At 51.0% G+C, this 18541-nt stretch overlaps 1 protein-coding gene across 3 annotated transcripts in view; it reads right to left on the reverse strand.

Annotated features, from left to right (window-relative positions):
- Nucleotides 1-18025, reverse strand: part of BDNF (brain derived neurotrophic factor) — a 33980-nt gene extending 15955 nt beyond the window's left edge. Inside the window, exon 1 of one of the 3 annotated variants that reach the window (XM_042882775.1) lies at nucleotides 17864-18025. The gene's annotated coding sequence lies outside the window, so the exon portion shown is untranslated. Of the gene's footprint in view, nucleotides 1-3798; nucleotides 3940-17738; nucleotides 17805-17863 lie in introns of those variants that run through there. The other 2 variants (XM_042882777.1, XM_042882774.1) reach the window with 2 other exon arrangements.
- Between the last annotated feature and the right edge of the window lie 516 nt (nucleotides 18026-18541).

The following is an 18541-nucleotide window of genomic DNA, read 5'->3' on the forward strand; positions in this document are numbered from 1 at the left end:
GCAGTAAAGGGTTTGTATTTCCTAAGTTGCACGAGTTGGAAGTTCTCAGCTCCTACTGATGTTTGCTTGTGCTGGCTTCCTAACCCTGCTGGGCATTTTGACTGCTATAAGTCCACAGTTATTTTAGGAGCCCATAAATAATTGCACATAAGATTGAGTTTACTGACAAAAAAAAAAAGGCACGTTGGACTGTCCTCATAACCAGTTCTTGGGAAACTGAGTAAGGAACAACGCTTATTCTGCTCTCCCAAATGCAGTCTGCTGTTGCTAAAAAAATAAATCGCCTACAAAACATACAGATAGGGGTTATCAGCAGCCTGGCTCATTGCAACTGTCCAGGCACAGAGGAAGGGCCAGCCATAGCAGCGTGTTGTGCCACAGATCTCTAGGTGGCGGTAGCTGCTCAGATTTTAAGATACCAAAAGATGCTTATCTCAAATTTAGCAACTAGTATTCCTCCCATCCTCCTAGAACTGCCTTTCCTAATTTGCAATGTGGCCCCCCCCCCCCCCCCCTCCCATTTCTTCATAATTTATAGTAGTCTGAAGCTGAGTCACAAGGATTTCTGCGTTTTCCTAACCAAGTGCACAAGAAAAGAAATGAAGTGCCAAAGTATTGAGGTAATTTATAGCGTAAAGCATCGAGAGTTTCTAGTCGATCAAAGGACTCAGGGAAACAAACATAAGAACAATCATGCCTTCTGTTCTATACAAATGCCACGGCCAGAAATAACTGCCCTAATTAACTGGTTTCTCTGAAAGATAGGAGATTCTTACTGAGAAAAGCATACCACTGCTACAGCCTTATGGCAGCTGTCACTGGGGCATGGAAATTCACTAAATGAAGCTTCCTTTTGCTTTCTCGAGTTGTCCATGGCACTCATCTTTAGACAGCTGTATCCAGTTGTGACGCCTAAATTACACCATAATGGGACCTTCTGCTTCCATTACTACCAGGGTTACTGCAGCATTACAGTCACCTCAAATCAGCATCACCCCAGCCAGCTCCCAAGTTCTAAGTGGTAAGAATTCGGTGAGGTGAAGTTGGCTTCTCTTTTTGCAAGACAGCTGACTATTACATGGCATCTGTAGTGTCTTCAGCACTCCAGGCTGCTCTGACTAGCTGGTAATGGTTGCAGTTGAGCACAGCAGCTGAATTCTACTGACCTATTGTTGTAATAGGCCCAGAAAGCTGAAGAGCAGGCACTATGATGTTGACCCTGCCTACACTGTAGGTACAGGACTATTTGCCCTGTTCTGCACGGAACAGAATGAAAACAGCATGCGACAGCTCAGAGCCCGTACCTGTAAGCAACATGGCCAGCGTAAGCATGTTGACCACAACACAGTGCCTACCCAATTTACACACACTTGTACCTCCCAAATTAAAACACTGCATTCTTCTAGTACACGCTAGTGCTTCCAAACCAAGTAGCATGAGCATCTGTTGTAACAACATGCAAGTCTAAAGCACCAGAGCAGAGTTTCCAGTGCTGTCTAGCAAGATCTGTTTAGTTTTTGTACTGAGGAGCTCTTGCCAGGGACCAGGGCTGCATGAACGGCGATCCCTGCCCCACACAGCTCACACAACCAGCGTACACGAGCACAGGAAACAATAGGATCCATGAGCTGATCAACAGCAGGCAGCCCCATCCCAGCTCGTCTGTGGTGCAGCCTGCTCAGCTGGCGTCTGTGCCACCTCCTAATGGTGCGTGCTGGGGAACAAGGGCGTTATTACACACGGCACCTTCTTGCTTGGAAACAAAAGCAGTGGGTTGTGGTGTTACCACATTTCAGTAACACACAGAAATAGCTTCGCATCAGTGCTTTTCAAAGGGTGTTCACAGCTAAGTACTTGCAGGAATGCCAGTATATGGACTGATCTAAGAAATGATTGAGAGTTTCCTAATTAAGCAGCAATTTAGCTACTCAGGAGGAACCAAGTGCTCACAACATATGCTTGAGTGCAGGTCAAGACAAGTTTGTAATTAACCTATTAAAAGCACATATCCTCTTCTCGTGGAGCCTCCACCAGCTCACACAATGCCTAACACAAGATTTCTGGCACAGGCACACACCACGTTCTCAGAACAACATTTCAGCTTTTCACATGAGCCAGGAAGGCAGACGAGTGAATGGCTAATCTCGAAGCAGGCTCACGCACGGAAGCAATGCGATGGTCTCACCCTGCTCCTCAGGAGCTGCGTTTATGCCCTCTCCCTGGCACACAGCTATTACTGAGCTGGAGATGCAATATGCTCTGCTTCCTCCCTCCAGCAGTGGAGCAACAGTTGCAGGAAGTACTAAGGGCAGTGCAAAGGCTTTTAACTGCAGCTGCTTTCACTTCAGCATCATCACTGCGCGCAAAGCTTTAAAGAAAAAGAACGGATCCTTCTTTGCCACTACATCCTTCCACATTTTAATGCACCTCTGGAACGCTACACTGCATAGTATTCCAGTGTTCTGTAGTACTACAACACCGTGCCTTTGCTTTTAGAAGCACGCTGCTTGAAATCGAACTTCTCCAGATTAGCTTCCAAAAGCCATTTCCCTTTCTCCTCTGCTATCTCCCTTATCACATCTGGATTATTCTGACACAGTGTCCGCACTCCTCCTGATCCGCTTACCCTAATTTCACCGCCCCGGAGCACCAGGCAGCTCCAGGCAGCAGCCCAGCACGCCAGTGGGCTGAGCAGGCAGCACGCTGCTTACAAATGGATTTCCCCAGCCGAGGTTCAATGGAGCTGAACATTAAGCAGTAGTACTACAGCGGAAAATTGCTGCCTGGTATAGCATCCTGCAGAAAGCCTCTGAACTCAGCAATTACAGAATCACAGAATGGCCAGGGTTGGAAGGGAGCTCAAGGATCACGAATCTCCAAACCCCTGCCACACGCAGGGCCACCAATCTCCACATTCAATACTAGACCGGGCTGCCCAGGGTCCCATCCGACCTGGCCTTGAACACCTCCAGGGATGGGGCATCCACAGCCCCTCTGGGCAATTCTCAGCCAGCAAGCGGCCGAAGCCGCCACCGGCTCCTTCCAGGTGCAGCCAGCGAGCTAGGGGGCAGGGCAGCGGGGCAGGAGCCGGGGCCAACGAGGGAGAGGGGCTCGGCTGACACGACGAGCTCTCGGCAGCCCATCCCCGTCGAGGCGAGGGGCCCAGGCTGGGCACACCGCCCTGCGCTCATCGCGCTATGAATTAAAGATGACTCAAACGCTGAGGAAAAAATGTATCGCCGGGATAGGTTCCTCGCATTCATTAGAACCGCGTTACTAGAAATATAAATAAGTAATGGCTATCGATCCCGCGATAGCGGTAACCTCGGAACTAAGCGGAGCGGAACGCTCAGCTCAGCGCACGGCGCGGCTCCGATGCCGCCCCCACGGCCGCACCGCAGCGCTCGGGCCGCGAGGCGTGGCCGGCCGGGCGCCCCGCGCTCCCGTCGGGCGGGCGGCGAGGACGCCGCGCTGCCGGCGCAGGAACGGCGCTAGCGGCGGGCGGCGTGCCGGGCATTCCGGCGGCGCCGGCGTCCAACAAGTGTCTCCCTCCCGGCCCCGCGGCGCTCCCCGAAGCGCCGCCACCTCCGTCGCGCGCCCGCCGCCAGGGGGCGCCACGCAACGCCCCACGGCCGCGCCCGCGCGGGGTCCGCGCACTCCGCCACGCGCCGCGCTCCGCCGCCGTCGGGGCAGCGCCGGGAGGCGGCTCGGGGCCGACAGGTGCCCGACGCGGCGGGCTCCCCTCCGGCACGGCCCGCCTGCCCGGCCCCGCAACTTTGTCGGCGGGGCGCCGCGTACCTCCGTCGTCCACACAAAGGCTGGCCGCTCCCCTCCGGGCAGTCACATCCTCTCGCGGGCGCCCGGTGCCTCCGGCCGCCTTCCGCCGCCCCGGCAACGCAGGCGGTGGTGGCTCAAGTGTCTCATCAAAGCTTGATGAGGGGCGGGAGGGCAACCGAGCGGCAGCCGCCCAGCACCCGGCCCGGCCGCCTCCCTCCTAAGCGAGCGGAGCCGTGCCGAACTTCGCCCCCCGCCCGGCGCTTGGGCCAGCGGAGCGGCGGCCGCCCGCCTCGCGCTGCCCCGCTTAAAGGCTCCGCGCCGCCGCCTCCCCCGCCCCGCCCCGCCCGGCCCCCGCTCCCCGCGCCCCCCGAGCGGCGGGCAGGGCACGGAGGGGCCGGGCCGGGAGGGGGGCGGGGGGGGGCGGCGGGTGTTGGTTTACGCTGGCGGGGCCGGAGCGATCCATTTAAATATCGCTCCCGCGCTGACCTCTCCTATTAAGAATGCAATCAAGATAATAGCGGGCATTGCTTATTGATGAGTGGCCCAGGTAACGCTACACCGGCGGCTCGCTGCCCGCACGGGGGCACGGCCCGGGCCGGCTCCGTCCGCACCCGACGGCGCGGACCGGGCCGCAGCCGCAGCCCCGCAGCACGGCCGCGCTCCCGCAGCACCCGCACCCTCCCCCCTTCCCAGCCCCCAGCACAGTGCATTATTGATAGTGGAAAGTGTGCTGCAATGGCAGCCCCTGATTGAGTGGCTCCATCCGATCTTGGTAAAGACCTGTCCCGTGTTCCCTCACAGATCGGGCTTTCGCCCTTCCACACAACCGATGCCCCAGGCAGTTCTCCCCGCTGCGATCGACACCTCGGGTCCCACGCTCTCCTTTGTGCTGGGAGAAATGTGGGCGTCTCACTGCCGCCCCCGGGCAGTCCTGCGTGCTGCGCGATGAAACACCTGCATTTATTGGATCGGCGACGTCGTAAAACAGCCCCGGCGTTTGAAACCTGAGAGCACCGAAGGCCTCCTCTATAAAACTGCTTTTAATATATATTAAGGGAAACAATCCTGGTGGTTAATATCCTTTGCAGCTTTAAGAACTTCTTTAAAAATCGCACCTTGAGTCCTCCTTGTATGAAACTCCAATTCTGCCATTAGGAACGGGTCAGCCATTGCTTTCCCTCGTTATGCACCTGCATGACCTCGGACCGCTTGCTGGCACTGCAAAGTGGACCTTTGTGGACAGCCTCCAACAAGGGGAGCGCAGCTGGACGGTGCTATCTGCATTTCATTTGTACGTCGGGCTTCTACCTGCTACACAGTTCAGCTTTCCAGGTACAGCTGTATGACAGCAGTGCCTGACGGCACTCGAGGTGGCACGTTCTAAGCTGCTTTTTGCATCGTGAGGAGGCTGAGCTGTGGCAGAGCTTTAATATTCAGCGTTCGTAGGACAATGCCTGCAAGTATTTGAATGATCCACCCGTCAGGTTGAACAGCAGCAGGGGCTGCTTTAATTAGCTGTAACGTAATACATTACACACGTGTTATTCCTAGAGGAGGGACTCTTCTCTTACACTAGACATGCAGATGAGCAGCAGCGAATGTCGTGCTGTAGAGACGCTGAAGCATCTGCTGGCTTGCGCTCAGGAGCGAGGGGGAGAGCTCATGTTCAGAAAGCCTGCTTGCAATCAAAGCAAGCTTTTAATTTTGGAAAGGAAGCATGTTCTGGTCTGCATGACAAATCTTTGCTTGGTCGTGGATGCGTTCAGCTCTGCTCTGCTGTGGACATGAAGACCATCGGTTACAGGCAACCTCGTGCCAAAATTCCCAATTTGCTCTGCTACCAGCACTCTGTCTTTTGCCTCAGTATCAAGATCTTCCTAAGGAAGAGGTGTGGTCAGAGAGCTGCTGCATCTTGCCAGGATAATCTGCCCTTGGGGGGTTATTACCAGCCAGTGCTTGATGGCCAGGAAAATGAAAAAGTGGTGTAAATAATGATCTGCTTGCGTTCTAATCCAAATACAATCTGGGCTCCTTCGTTTTCAGCAGACGTTGACTTCCAGGAGAATGCTGTATGAAGGAGCCCCAAAAGACTGGGCCTGTGAAGTCCTAGTTTGTGAAGCAAACAGAAATCCTTATGGGGAGACACTTCCCTGGCCAGAGACTCTATTCTGTTTCTACAAGAAGTACTTAAAGCTTAGAGGTACACAGAGAGTCTCGCTTCCACATCCATATGCAAGGATCCGCAGTGCTGCTGCTTCCCATGGGTTCCTGGGTGCCCAGCGAAGACAGCCCCCATTTCCCCTCTCTGCTGGGGTTGGGTTTTGCGGGTGCTGCAGCTCAGCACTGCTAGGTAGGACCTGCTCCTAGATATTTCAGCCAGGTGACTGTAGTGCTTCGAATCCATTGTGTCAGTGCCATGGCATGCCCGCTGTACGGCGCTCACATTGACATCCAGTGTCTTCTTCCTACTCCTGACCAGATAAAATTATGTTTCGCATGCACCAGTTACACTTAAACCTTTTCCAAATGGCGACAGCGAAGGAGTACAACTAAGATTTGTCCCTCCCTCCAATGTTGATTTATCCCTACAGCAATATCAGATTGCTTGTAGTGGGGTAGGACCATTGCTTTTTGCTGAATTCAATTTAAACAATAGCATAGGCACTAATGATACCGTAGATACCGTAAAGAACAAAGCAGCAGCACACACATCTGGTTTCTGTCTCAGTGAAGGCTATGCATTATAGTGATTGATGTACGAGGTCCAAATTTACTGATAATCTAATTATATGATGAAGTAGGTTGTGGGGCTCTCAAATTCCCCCATTGAGATTGTAAGAGGAACAATAAAAAAAAGTCGATATTTGAAAAGAATAAGGCGGCTCAGCCTCCCCCCACCACTGCACCTTCACGCTCCCTGCTGTAGGAACGCAGTATCTCAGCCTGTTTTCCGAAGAGAAAAAGGTCAAGAAGCTGCAACGTGGACTCCCTCCTGCCTGGCTGTCAGGAAATACAAGATAATCCCGATTACACAAATGTGAATGATGTTGATACGCTCAGGTTTTGACACTGAAGTATTTTTTCTATTAATAATTTTAATTGCCTGAGGTCAGTTCTTATATCACTACAAGTATTTTATGTTTCATTATGTTTATTCATGTTTCCTAGTTACCTATCTTTGCTATTTTTTCACATTAAAGGGCTGGAAAGTTCATTGAAATAAACTTTTCCAACTCAAGCAATGCGAAGAATTGCAGTGAGCTATAAACACGATTGGAAGTTGCAGGAATATCGTGTTTGGAAGGCGATGACTGGGCTGTGACGCCACTTTGTTGATGTTAGTCCCACTCACACCAGTGGGACTGCAAAACCCTTTCATTATCTTTCATTAGATGTGATTTGCAGGCTGTGCGTGTGTGTGTGCGTGCAGGATAAAGTACCTTTCAATCACTGGGGCTGAAACCACAACATTTTTGCTGAGGAAAATACCACCTAACAGCTCAGCATCATCACCCTCCAGCTACAGCAAAGAAGACTTTTCAAGAACTCGAACCAACAATTAAAGTAATTGGTCTCTTCTCATGTCTCCTACAGGTATGCCAGTTTCCCATCACACGGGAGATCTGTGCCCTGGATCTTGTCCCCTGTGTTCTAGTCAGGGACTTCAGCGCAATTGCTGTGGGTGAAATTGCTGCCACAGCAAAGCTCTGTGGTAGGTGCAGATGAGGAAGTCATGAGTGAGTTGTACAGAGACACGTTAAGCCTCTCATGACTGTACTTGCTGTGGGAGCACACTTGGCCTGCGCTTGGGCCTTGCCACCCCTGTGCAGCCATCGGCGCAGAGATCAATCACGCCATTTGCACACACCGTAAGCACCCCCCTCCGGCCAGCAAGAGCATGGCCTCTCCAAAACAGCCATAGAATCACACAGACACAGAGCATCCCCAGTTGGAAGCGACCATCGAGTTCAATACCCTCAGCCCCACACAGGACTGCCCAAACCCAATGTCTGAGAGCAGTGTCAAAACACCCCTTGAGCTCCAGCAGCTCAGGGCTGTGCCCACCGCCTTCTGGTCAAAGCATCCTCCAGGTTAACAGATTAAAGCATTTAAGAGAGAAGTAGCTGAGAAACAGTAGACATTTTTTGCTAACTGTGGTATAAAATCGTCACTGTGGCCACAAAAAAGTCTCAGCAACAAAACCCAGATCACATCACGTCCTCCTCCCCCAGGCCTGTGACTTATGGTCTATGATGCAAACGCTGGATTCATTGCATTAAAGCCAAAATTTCCCTTAGCTAACACATTTCGTTTGTTTGCTGTCTTATATGTTTATTGAACACTTGGGATTGTTAATCTTCTGCTAATTTAATAACTGGAACCATGTGGTTATATAAACGTCACTGCGTTCTGCTGGGGAGATGAATGAGCATCATGGCACATGGCAGCACGAAGCACCGGGCTGAGGTGGGACAGGAGCACAGGGCTGGCCCCTTTGGGCCCGAAAATCCTGCAGTTCATATGCAGAAAACCGACACGAGGTTTTTTGATGCGTGTAACTGACTTTCCTCAAGCTCCACACAGCTTCTCAAATGTGAGGCTGCACAGTGGGGCATGGCCACTGGGAGGACCCCAGAAAGCCAAGCATGGGGCTGGTGTGCCCCAGCACCCACCAGAACCAAACTCCGGTGGGACGGCCATGGGGCCTTCTGCAGAGATCCAGTACCCACGCTGCCAGAGTATGAACTCAAAACCAACATTTTTAGTGCTTGTTTCCTGGACACTGCTTATTTTTCGTGTAGTTTACACAGCTGACATGTAAATGCTTACAAAGGAGTAGTGGCTTCAAACAGCGCTTTGTTTGTCATTAGTTACCCTGATTAATCTGCTATAACTAATTGCAACCTGACGATATATTCCATGGCCTCATTGTGCCTTCAATAACTTGAATATAAACACCACTGAAGGCAGCAGGAATGCAAAGCATGTAAATCAGCACAGAGCTGAGCACTAGGTTTTAAGCAAGGATCCTGCAGTGAGGAATTCAAACCATTATTCTGTATATTCCTTATATTTCTGTTTGATGCTTTACTCTTCTCCGTGCTTGGAGCAGAATCCATTTCCCTTCCAGGCATGCATAGCATGTTCCCCTTTGGTTTCCTAATTTGGGTTAGATCCTATCATATGAAAAATATACTCCGGTATTGCACCTAGAGCACATCGATGAGACCTAAAGAGCTCTTCTGTAATGGGAATTAAGATCAAAAAGGATATGGAATTTAAATATTCAACATTTTTTTCTTGGATATGAAACATACAAAAATTGTTTTGATGCAAAAGTTGCTGCGACAGAATACGTTACTTAAACTGCAGGACCATATTAGGGTAAAATGGCTTTTTAGAGAGGAATTGCACTGACAGAAACTCCTTCATGTGTAAATTATGACATTTTGTCTATTGCCTCTTACTAGAAATGTTGGGAAAAAAAAAATCTGTTAAAAATATTCTTTTAGGAAGTTGTGTTGAGATAAAAGCAAATGAATAGGAATTGGTATAATTTAGAGGCTCATTTCTGATTAGTTTCTTAATTTATGCCCCATTAACTGCCAGAAATCTGCAGCAGTTCCCAGCGTCCAGGAAGCACAGTAAGCACAGTTGACAACACGGTTTATTTTGCGGTGGTGTTTGCTGCTTTTGTGTTGGAACCTCGCACTTGCAGTGAGTTGATGCTTTGTTGCTCCCATGTCAGAGACACAGGCAGGCTGGGACTGGGGTAAGCTAAACCTGCCCACAAACACATGCAGAGAGTGAGTGCACGAAACACACGCTGCAACAAGTTTGACCTAGCCTTCTGTCTGAATTCAGCTGCTGTTTAGAGCCATTGGTCTTGACCAACATCCCACAGTCAGCACAAGCTCACAGAGGCAATGACTTCCCGCGCTGTGGTTTCGAATGCAGCCAGACATGATGCACCAGCAGGTCACCACGGGATCAATAACTCTTCATCTTATGTCCCTGAGCACTGAGAAAGATACGCCTGTGCTCTTTGCTCATCTGTTCCTCCTGTGTGGGCCCACCTGCAGCACGTGCACCATTCCACTCTCCTCTGCAAAGACCCCTTAATGGGGTCCTTCCCCACTTGGTATACCCCTCGCTTCTTCCAGGCTCGAAAAGTGTGAGAGAAACGCAAAATGAGAGATGAAGAGACCACCAGATCCAAACCAGGCTTGCATCGTGCCCAGTGCATCCCAGGGAGGTGGCAGAGACACTGTCCCAGAGGCGTTCAAGGAAAGGGTAGATCTGGTACTTAGGGATGTGACTAGCAGGCGCGGTGCGGATGGATCTGTGGTTGGACAGGGTGATCTCAGTGGTCTTTCCCAAACTGAACGATTGAGTCCTGGGGCAGCAGGCACTCAAGTAAGCCCGACTGCTCCTGATAGGAACTGACGTGGCACATGCAGTTGTGCTGGCAGCCTGGCAGAGGCAAGCTGAGCTGTGCTGCTAATCAGGGCCGCAGGCAGCTGTCACGCAAAAGCAGCAGCTGGTGAAATGGCCTCTGGAGGTGCAGGAGGCAATGGTACTTTGCCTCAGCCCTCCCTGCTGCTCTTGAGCAGGCTGGCGTGCCAGGGCACAGGGCAAGCCCAGCAGTGAGCAAACTGGGAAAGTCCATCTTCCCCAGCTTCCCTCTGCCATGAAACAGCAGTCTGAAGTTGCGTCTGGAAAATCCCTCCAGATAAACGAATATGAAATTCTCACTGTTTAAAATTAACTTTCTCGTTTTGCCTGTAAAAAAAAAAAAAAAAAAAGGCTCAGCCTTCCTGTCAGATGTTTTGATTGCTTTGGGCTCCCTAAAAATTGAAAGCTGGCAGAATTCTCCTTAGCGAGTGCTGTGGGAGATCTTTGATGGGATGATAAAAATAACTATTTGGTGCCAAAGGCGACAGGCTGGGGAACAAAAGCCTCTCTGAAGTCAGAAAAGTGGATTCTCTGAAAGAGTTAAAAAAAAAAAAAAAAAAAGAGCCTAGAACAGCAGTGGGCATCCTGGGCTGTGACCAAGGCTGTGCAGCTGATGGCTGAGTCTAGGTGAAGGATTTGGAAGCAGGAAAACAACAGGTGGCGGGCGGGAAACGTGCGAGAATCAGATCTGCCTGGGGAATAGGCGGTGGATAGAGTGACTGGAGGTGATGTGGCACTGCGGGGAGAGAAGAATGGGACGAATCCCTGATGAAGCCCTGATCTCTCACGCCAGCAGGCCTTTGTGAAGAACGAATGCACAGTGAGAAAAGCAGAGGAAAAGGAAGAAAAAACAACAACGAACCAACAAAAAAACAGACTTCAGGTGTTCCTTTGGGAGAGGATGAGGGTGAAACCTGTGGCAGATATTAGTCATGTCACTTAGCGAGGTGTTCAAATACCACGGTGAATGATGAGTGCAGTATGAGGGCTTGGAATAACTTAGTCAGTAAACCAAACTTGAGGCGCGAAAAGATTCAGTGTTGCAATATTGTGAGCTTCACTCCTGGTGTGGATGGCTTTCTGCAGCCGATAGACGTGCTGTTCATTTTTCTGATGCAATAACATTTCAACCACAGTGTAAGTGCCGTCACACTTCAGGCTGCAGCAAGTGGCATGTACAAAAGCAAAGGATGCTTGAGATATATTACCACCTGTCAGAAAATTCCAAAACTGGGATTTGGCCCCCACTTAAAAACCATTAGAGCTTTTTCTCTTGGGCAGTTCCATTTTATCAGGTATCTGCTTACAGAACTCAGCCGGATCTCCTCTCAGATGGTTTTACAAACTTTCAGCAGATGTGAATGAGCATTTATTTGACAGACACAACTAACTACCTCGGCAGCTCCACCCTCCTGACCCTTGTTCGTGAATCCCCTTGGTCAGGTTTCAAAAGTATTTGCTGTCAGAAGTAATCCTTTTTTTTTTTAGCTTTTAGTAACCACCTGCTTCCCCGAAACCCATTGTCCTCTCATGATAAATTCAGTTTTGCACCTGAATATTACATCAAATGTCATCGTCAGGGTTTTGATGATAGTTTTATGAGAAAACATTGAAGGTCTCTTTGAACATGGTGTAAAACAGAACTTCCCTGACCCTCAGGGAAAACCTGAATAGGAGTTATAGTGAAAATGGAATGACCATTGGGTTGCTATGCAAGCTTCTTCAGTTGCTGCTCTTTTAGGGATACAAACGTGTAAAAAAAATAAAAATACACCTTAATGCAGGATGAGGCCTGAAGTCAACATTTTGAAGTTTCCATAGCTGTACATATTCAGTGCCTCCCATAGCTACCATTCACATTTGTTTATTTAAAAAAATCTATCTCTAAAGAAGCTGGAGCATGCACACATGAATATCTATGTGTTGATCCGTGGTATTTTTCACTCTACTCGTTGCTCAGAGGGGAGTTTGGTAACACATCTGTACCACTGATGAACATACAGTAGCAAAAGAACTGCAAAGATTTCTCACACAACACACTAGACATACAGGAACTGGAATTTATGCTCTCGGTTATTGATGGAGCAGCCAAGGAACCAGCTTTGCTGGCCTTCTCTGCAGACTGTCTTGAAGAGGATGTATGGAAACGCATATGAAGCAAACTCTCTGGACACTGCCCATGTTCTTCTACTCTTGCTGAGCAGATGAGAGCAGAGTTAATCCCAAAATATTCTCACTTCCTCATCAACATGCCTCCAACTTCTAAGTGCTTCAGATTGTCTGTTACCACTTGTTTTAATAATGGAATCTAGTCAGAAGCTCGTGGCCCCATAAACTTTAGGCATAATTTTAACTATGTCGACTTTAGAAAGTCAGTATCTGCCTCATCAAAGGGCAGTTATGTCCAACGTGGGTGTCTCTGCCAATTGTGTTTCGAACTGCAGCAATAATCCGACCAAACCATGCAAATAGCTTTTCTACACCCACATTTTTTAATTATCATCATGAGACTGAGGTAGCTGAGACCAGATCTATAACATTTTCTGGATGTCAAAATGCCCACACACCTTCTGTAATCCTTGTGCTACCAGCCCCCTTTCGCATTGCTTTTAGCTGGCCCATCTAATTATCTATTACCTTCACTGTTTAATGTATTATTCATAAGCCCCACAAAGGACTGTCAGGAGGAAGGGGCTCTGTTTAAGAAAAAGGAAACAACTTGTCTGACCAGACCACCTCAGCTGCGCCACCTTATAAACATTGCGGCGGTCGATACAGCCCTTCTCGCCCCTTTTCAGAAATGAACCGTTTCTTTTTTACTGCCAGGTGAGACCTCTGCATACATTGCAAACAGAAATAATGTGTTTTCGTCAGAGATTTGTGGCCTACTTCCCATTTTGAAAATAAATAAATTCATTATCTTCGCATGTGCTACAGTCAATAAGGATCTGAAATGGCAAAGCAGTGAAAATGTTATGACTTAATGAACGCGTTGCATAATCATTCTTACCAAATGTCAAAATAAATTGGAGGCCAGTGTGTATGGTTTATGCTTGTCAAGTTAGGGTTTTGTTTGCTATTTCTGGAAGAAAAAAAGAAAGACCGGAACACTAAAAAGTAGGGGAAGAGAAGGCATATATTTGGGCACTGATGGAAAGAGTTTGGTCCATGCCAGCCCAGCCACTCACGCAGCCTGCCAGCAGACTACAAGGCTGTACTCTGCCATCAAGTTCCAGCAGCCCCAGGAACTGCGGAATACAAGGAACGAAGCCGGGTTCTGCCTATGCTTGAGGCCTTTTGGGGTGTCCCATCACATCCAGTGTTGGCATGTAGGCATTGAGAAACACGGGATTCGCCTGTCCTAAGCAAAGAACTTTCTGTTTGTCCAAGCAGTGAATACCTGGGAAGCTCCACGTCTGGAGTATCTGCAGAGCCAATGGCTTGATCCTTGGGTCTTCCCTCTGAGGGTGCCTCGGGAAAAGACCAATTAGGACTATGCGATAAGAAGGATGACTCCCATACTTATGTGATTAGGAAAACAGATCTCTAAAACAACATATTCAAAAGAAGATCAAAGCAGCACTGTTCTTTTGTGGTTAGATTTTGACTTATTTACGCTTTGCCCCATTGTGTACATGTTCTAGCAGCACCCAGAGGCCACAGCTGTGCGTTGCTCACTGCATCAAAGGCAATGCCTCCAGCGTGCCAGTATTCCTTATGGCCCGCATGAAACGCACAAATACACATATGTGGCTTTCATTTATTTTGTTTCATGACACAGGGAGGGGGGAAAAATCCTTTTCATACACCTACATCTATCACATAGCAACTAAGAATAGAAGCAATATTGAGACAGATGGAAATGTTAGCGGTGACAGCTCACAAGCACGAATCGCACATTTGTGAAATAATGAAATGGGTGGGCAGTTGTTATATGAACTCCATGTCAGTCGTTACGCTTTCCTGGCTATAATTTTGCAAGAGTATGTCTCAGAGATATTTTCAACCCAGAGGAGTTGGTGCCCTGCGCTGTGCCACACCTTGCTGGAGTGTGGGAGCGAGGACTTGGGGAACTGCCGAGTGATTTGTGCAAGAGCTGCTCATCACAAGCCCTGGGACGGTCCAGGACATTTCCTTGCCAGGACATCTCAGTATTTCCTACGTGTGGTGGGAAGGACGCGGAATGGAGTAAAAACATTTGGAAACCCAAGTGCAAGGGAAACACGGGATGCTCAGATTTGTTTCCAAAGCTTAGTTCTAGCCATATGAGTATTACGTGCTTACGTGTCATCTGCCCATATTCTGTGGTCCCTTCCCTCCATGAATGGCAACAAGTTAGCCCTGCATTCCTCACTTCAGTCTTCCCAGCTCTTTGTGCCCCAAAAGCCACTGTCTCCATTTTAAGAACCGCTTCAATGTTTTGCTAGCCCCATTTTCCAAGCCTCCATCCAAGGGTTTTTCCACCAACAAAAGAAACGCTGTGCTCTCAATCTTAAGTTAGCTCAAAGGGGAGGGAGCTGTGAAAGCGCTCCCCCATAAGTCTATCCATACGTCTGCCCATATGCCTTGCAGTCTGTGCTACCTGTCTGTTTCCCAAGTCCTGCTTGGGAACCTGCTGATTTTCTGAGGTACCGTTGCTTTCGCAAGATGCTGTTTACGGCATCATGTTGACATTACTATTTTTTGCTGGAGGAATGAACTAGATCTCCTGAAACCTTATGGACGTTCTCTTTGTTTGTGTACCTGATTAAAAAAAAAAAAAAAAAAAAAAAAAAAAAAAACAACAAAAAAACAACAACTCTGGCAGCTACATCCTGGAGTGCTCAGTGGAGATTTACTACAGTGATTCATTCATGATAAGACTTCCAGCTCTGAGCAAAATTTCTCCTCGGGGATTCATCCACCTTTCCAGAATCTCTCATGGCTGGGCAATAGTGTGCCACTGCTTCTAGGAAGCAAAGTCCAGTTACTAAATGGCAGCCAGATGACATTTTCTTTGGGCATTTTGGGGAGCTCGAGAATACTGGCGTGGTAAAGAAATGAAAGAAATATCTTGCTGCATGAAATCAAGTGCACATCCAGCCCCTCAGCTTAACGAAATGCTACGCAAGCCTCCGTGCCTATCAGCAGTGACTATCAGGTCATTCAAAATAGGAGAACTATTGAAGGATGTTGAAAATCAAGTGGTTATCCAAAAGGAGAAGGATAAATTTTGAGACAGATCATGCCTACATCGGATACCACACAGAGAAACATCTCATACTGAATACAGATACCCGAGAGACACCAAAGCAATTAAGTTGCACCAGGGGAGGTTCTGGTGGGATGTTAAGAAGAATTTCTTCTCAGAACGAGCAGTGAGGCATTGGCACCGGCTGCCCAGAGAGGGAGTGGAGTCATCTGGAGGTGTTCAAGAAAAGAGTAGATGTGGCATGGAAGAACATGGTCAGTGGGCATGGTGGAGGTAGATTGGGTTTGGACTTGAAGATCTTTTCCAACCTTTATGATTCCATGATTCTAAACCACTGAAGACAACACTTGTGGTAGTGGGCAAAATAAATGGAAAGCCATTAAAGAGGACAAAAAGAGGCTGTCACGTCAAAGCTTTGGAGGATGAAGTGAGATTCAGAGGAGATTGGACATTTTACAGTATCATAAACGTAAGAGACGGAAGGCAGTGATGAACCACCACCAAATGGGTGACAGCTCCTGGAGAAATACTATGTACTGAAATCAATAAAGCCACTTGCAGATGAAGGCATGAGTCACTCGAGCAAATGCGACCAAATATGGCCCAGTGTCATTTGTTAGCAGCCACACGTCCCATCCATCTCGCAGAGAGTTCTGCACAAACAGGGTGGCGGTGGCAGAAAGGGCAACAGTAGAACTGGGAGTTTGGGAAGGCTGCTGACAGAATACCGGGTGTAAAATTAAAGTGAATGAAGACATACACGGCGGTCTCCGGGGTGGGAAATTCACGTAAACAGAAGCTCCTTGAGAGCAGTTTGGGGAACTGGCAGGACTCCGGCAGGGCTCACCTCCTCTAGTTCGCAGCACACGTACTCAGCTCTCAGCCACCTGACTCCTTCCCGAGCGAGGAGAGGTCAGAGGATGCTTCCTTAGGAGTCTCACAACCCGGCGCTTCTAAGGAGCCGCGTTCGGGCTCCCTCCATCCTGCCGACGACAGCCGCTCCCGGAGCGGCCTCTTCCTCCTCCACGACTTTCTCCTCTCTCGGGCGCTGCCGAGAAACGTCCCGGCAGCGCAACTTTCCAACTGGCAGTGGAAAAACACCCGGCTGCTCCCCGCCCCTCCCCGGGCTGCCCGGCAGGGAGGCGGCCGCTCCCGGAGCGGGGCGGACAGGAGCCCCCCGCACAGCGCACGGCGCTCCTGCGGCAGCTCCATGTTGGCTCCGGGGCGATGGCATCCCCGGCCCCCGCTGCCGGGACCCCGGCGGGAGGCGGTCGCCGCGGTAACCGCGCGGCGGGGGCGGCGGGGCTGGGGCGGGGGGGGAGGGTGGGGGGACGCCCGGCCGTGCCAGCCGGGGTTCCCTGCTCGGCGCTACGTGCGAGCCGCCGCGGGAGCCCGGGGAGGCGGGGGCGCCGGGATCCTCCCTCCCTTCCTCCCTCCCTTCCTCCCTCCTTCCCTCCCTGCCTTCCCGGCGGGGCCGGCGCCGCAGCGGGGCGCCGCCGGCTCTGCCGCAGGGAGCGGTGCCGGGGTGGGGGGAGTCGGAGCCTCTCCACCGGGGCGGGCGGCCGGGATCCCCCGGCGGAGGCAGCACGGCCCCTTCCTCCTCGGGAGCCCCCTGCCCCCCAGCAGCCCGGGTTCGGGAGGGAGAGCGATGCACAGGCTCCACGCAGAACCCCAGAGCTTCTCTACCTGCTACACCGCCGCTGCTCCGCCAAACTGCTGACTTTCCAGAGCTTATTTTTAGCCCGGAGACTAAATATTATTAGCTACATTTCTACGTAGGAAGGATCGGAAGAGGGAGGGGAGGGGGGCACTCGAGAGAGGGAGGCGAGCAGAAAGCTTATCCGAGCCATCTCCAGGCGGGGGACTGCGTTTGGGTTTCAGGCTCGTCAAACACCTCCCCCCTTTCATTTCTAGGCAAGCGGCTGCGGACATGGGATCGGCAGCGCAGCGCGCCCGGCACTCCGCTCCGTCGGGGGCTGCACGCACGCACACATACACGCACCGCGGAGCCATCGGTGACCCCCGCGCTGGGCACCGGGCGGCTCCATGGAGGTGCAGCTCAGCTGCGTCTCTTTATCTGCGTGAGATCAGCTGTGCACAGTGCCAGCCAGAGCTGAGCTGCAGCTCTTCAGCTATGCAAAATCAACTTCCATCCTCAGCTAGGAAAAAAACCCGGCGCATCTGCTTATTTCGGTAACGATCGGTTGCATCTCTGCCCAAAGCATGCACACGCAGATCGAGATACGAGATTCCCAGATAATATCAGGCACAACTTAACTCAACTCGCAGCACAATCTCATAACGCGTCTCCTACCTTTGCTACGCTCCACGCACAGCCCCGCCACAAAGGGAACAAAACTCGGCACAGAGCAGGAACCCATCCCCACAGCACCGAGCGGGAGGCAGAGCCAGAGGGGGGGGAGTCACCCCTCTGCTTACCTTGCTCACAGCCAACACCACCGGCAGTGGCTAGATCGCGGAGATAAACACTCGCATTTCCCAAAGTTGACACCGTCAAACCAACCCCCGGAGCTCGCAAGACTCTTTTTTTTCTTTTTTTTTTTTCTTTTTCCCTCCCTTTCCTCCTTTTCCTATCGCAGCCCGCGCCGCTAGGAATTCAACTTCGCCCAGCTCCGGCGGGCAGGGAGGGGAGGGGAAGCGAAGGAGGGAGCGAGGGGCGGGGGGGTCGGCGCCGGCTGCCAGCGGCTCCCCTACCCCCGCCGCGCCGCGCAAGAGGCGCGCAGCGGGGCGGGACGCGGAGCCGCCCCCGCCGCCGCCTCTGTCCAGGGTGCTGCCCCGCCGCAGCCGCCGCCGCTGCGCGCCCGCTGCGCGCTTCCTGCGCGGCCCCCGTTGGCGTCACGTGAAAAGCGCGGCTCTGCGCGCCCTCCGCCCGGCCCTGCCCGCGCCCCGCGCCCCCCGCCCGCTCCTCCGCTCCGAGTTCCTCGGGCTTTCCTCGCAGCCCAAGAACGCTGGGGTGAAAGTTGCGCCGGCCGCACCGCCATCGCGCTGGGTCGGAGCCCCGGGCGCGTTAAGTACTCGAAAGCCGAGCCCGTGATATCACACTCTGTCGTTAAGCAACATCTCCAGCTTTTTTTTTTTTTTCTTTTTTTTTTTTTT

This window comes from Lagopus leucura, unplaced genomic scaffold, assembly GCF_019238085.1.
Source record: "Lagopus leucura isolate 7727_CA_CO unplaced genomic scaffold, USGS_WTPT01 Super-Scaffold_100035, whole genome shotgun sequence".
Classification (NCBI taxonomy): Eukaryota; Metazoa; Chordata; class Aves; order Galliformes; family Phasianidae; genus Lagopus; species Lagopus leucura.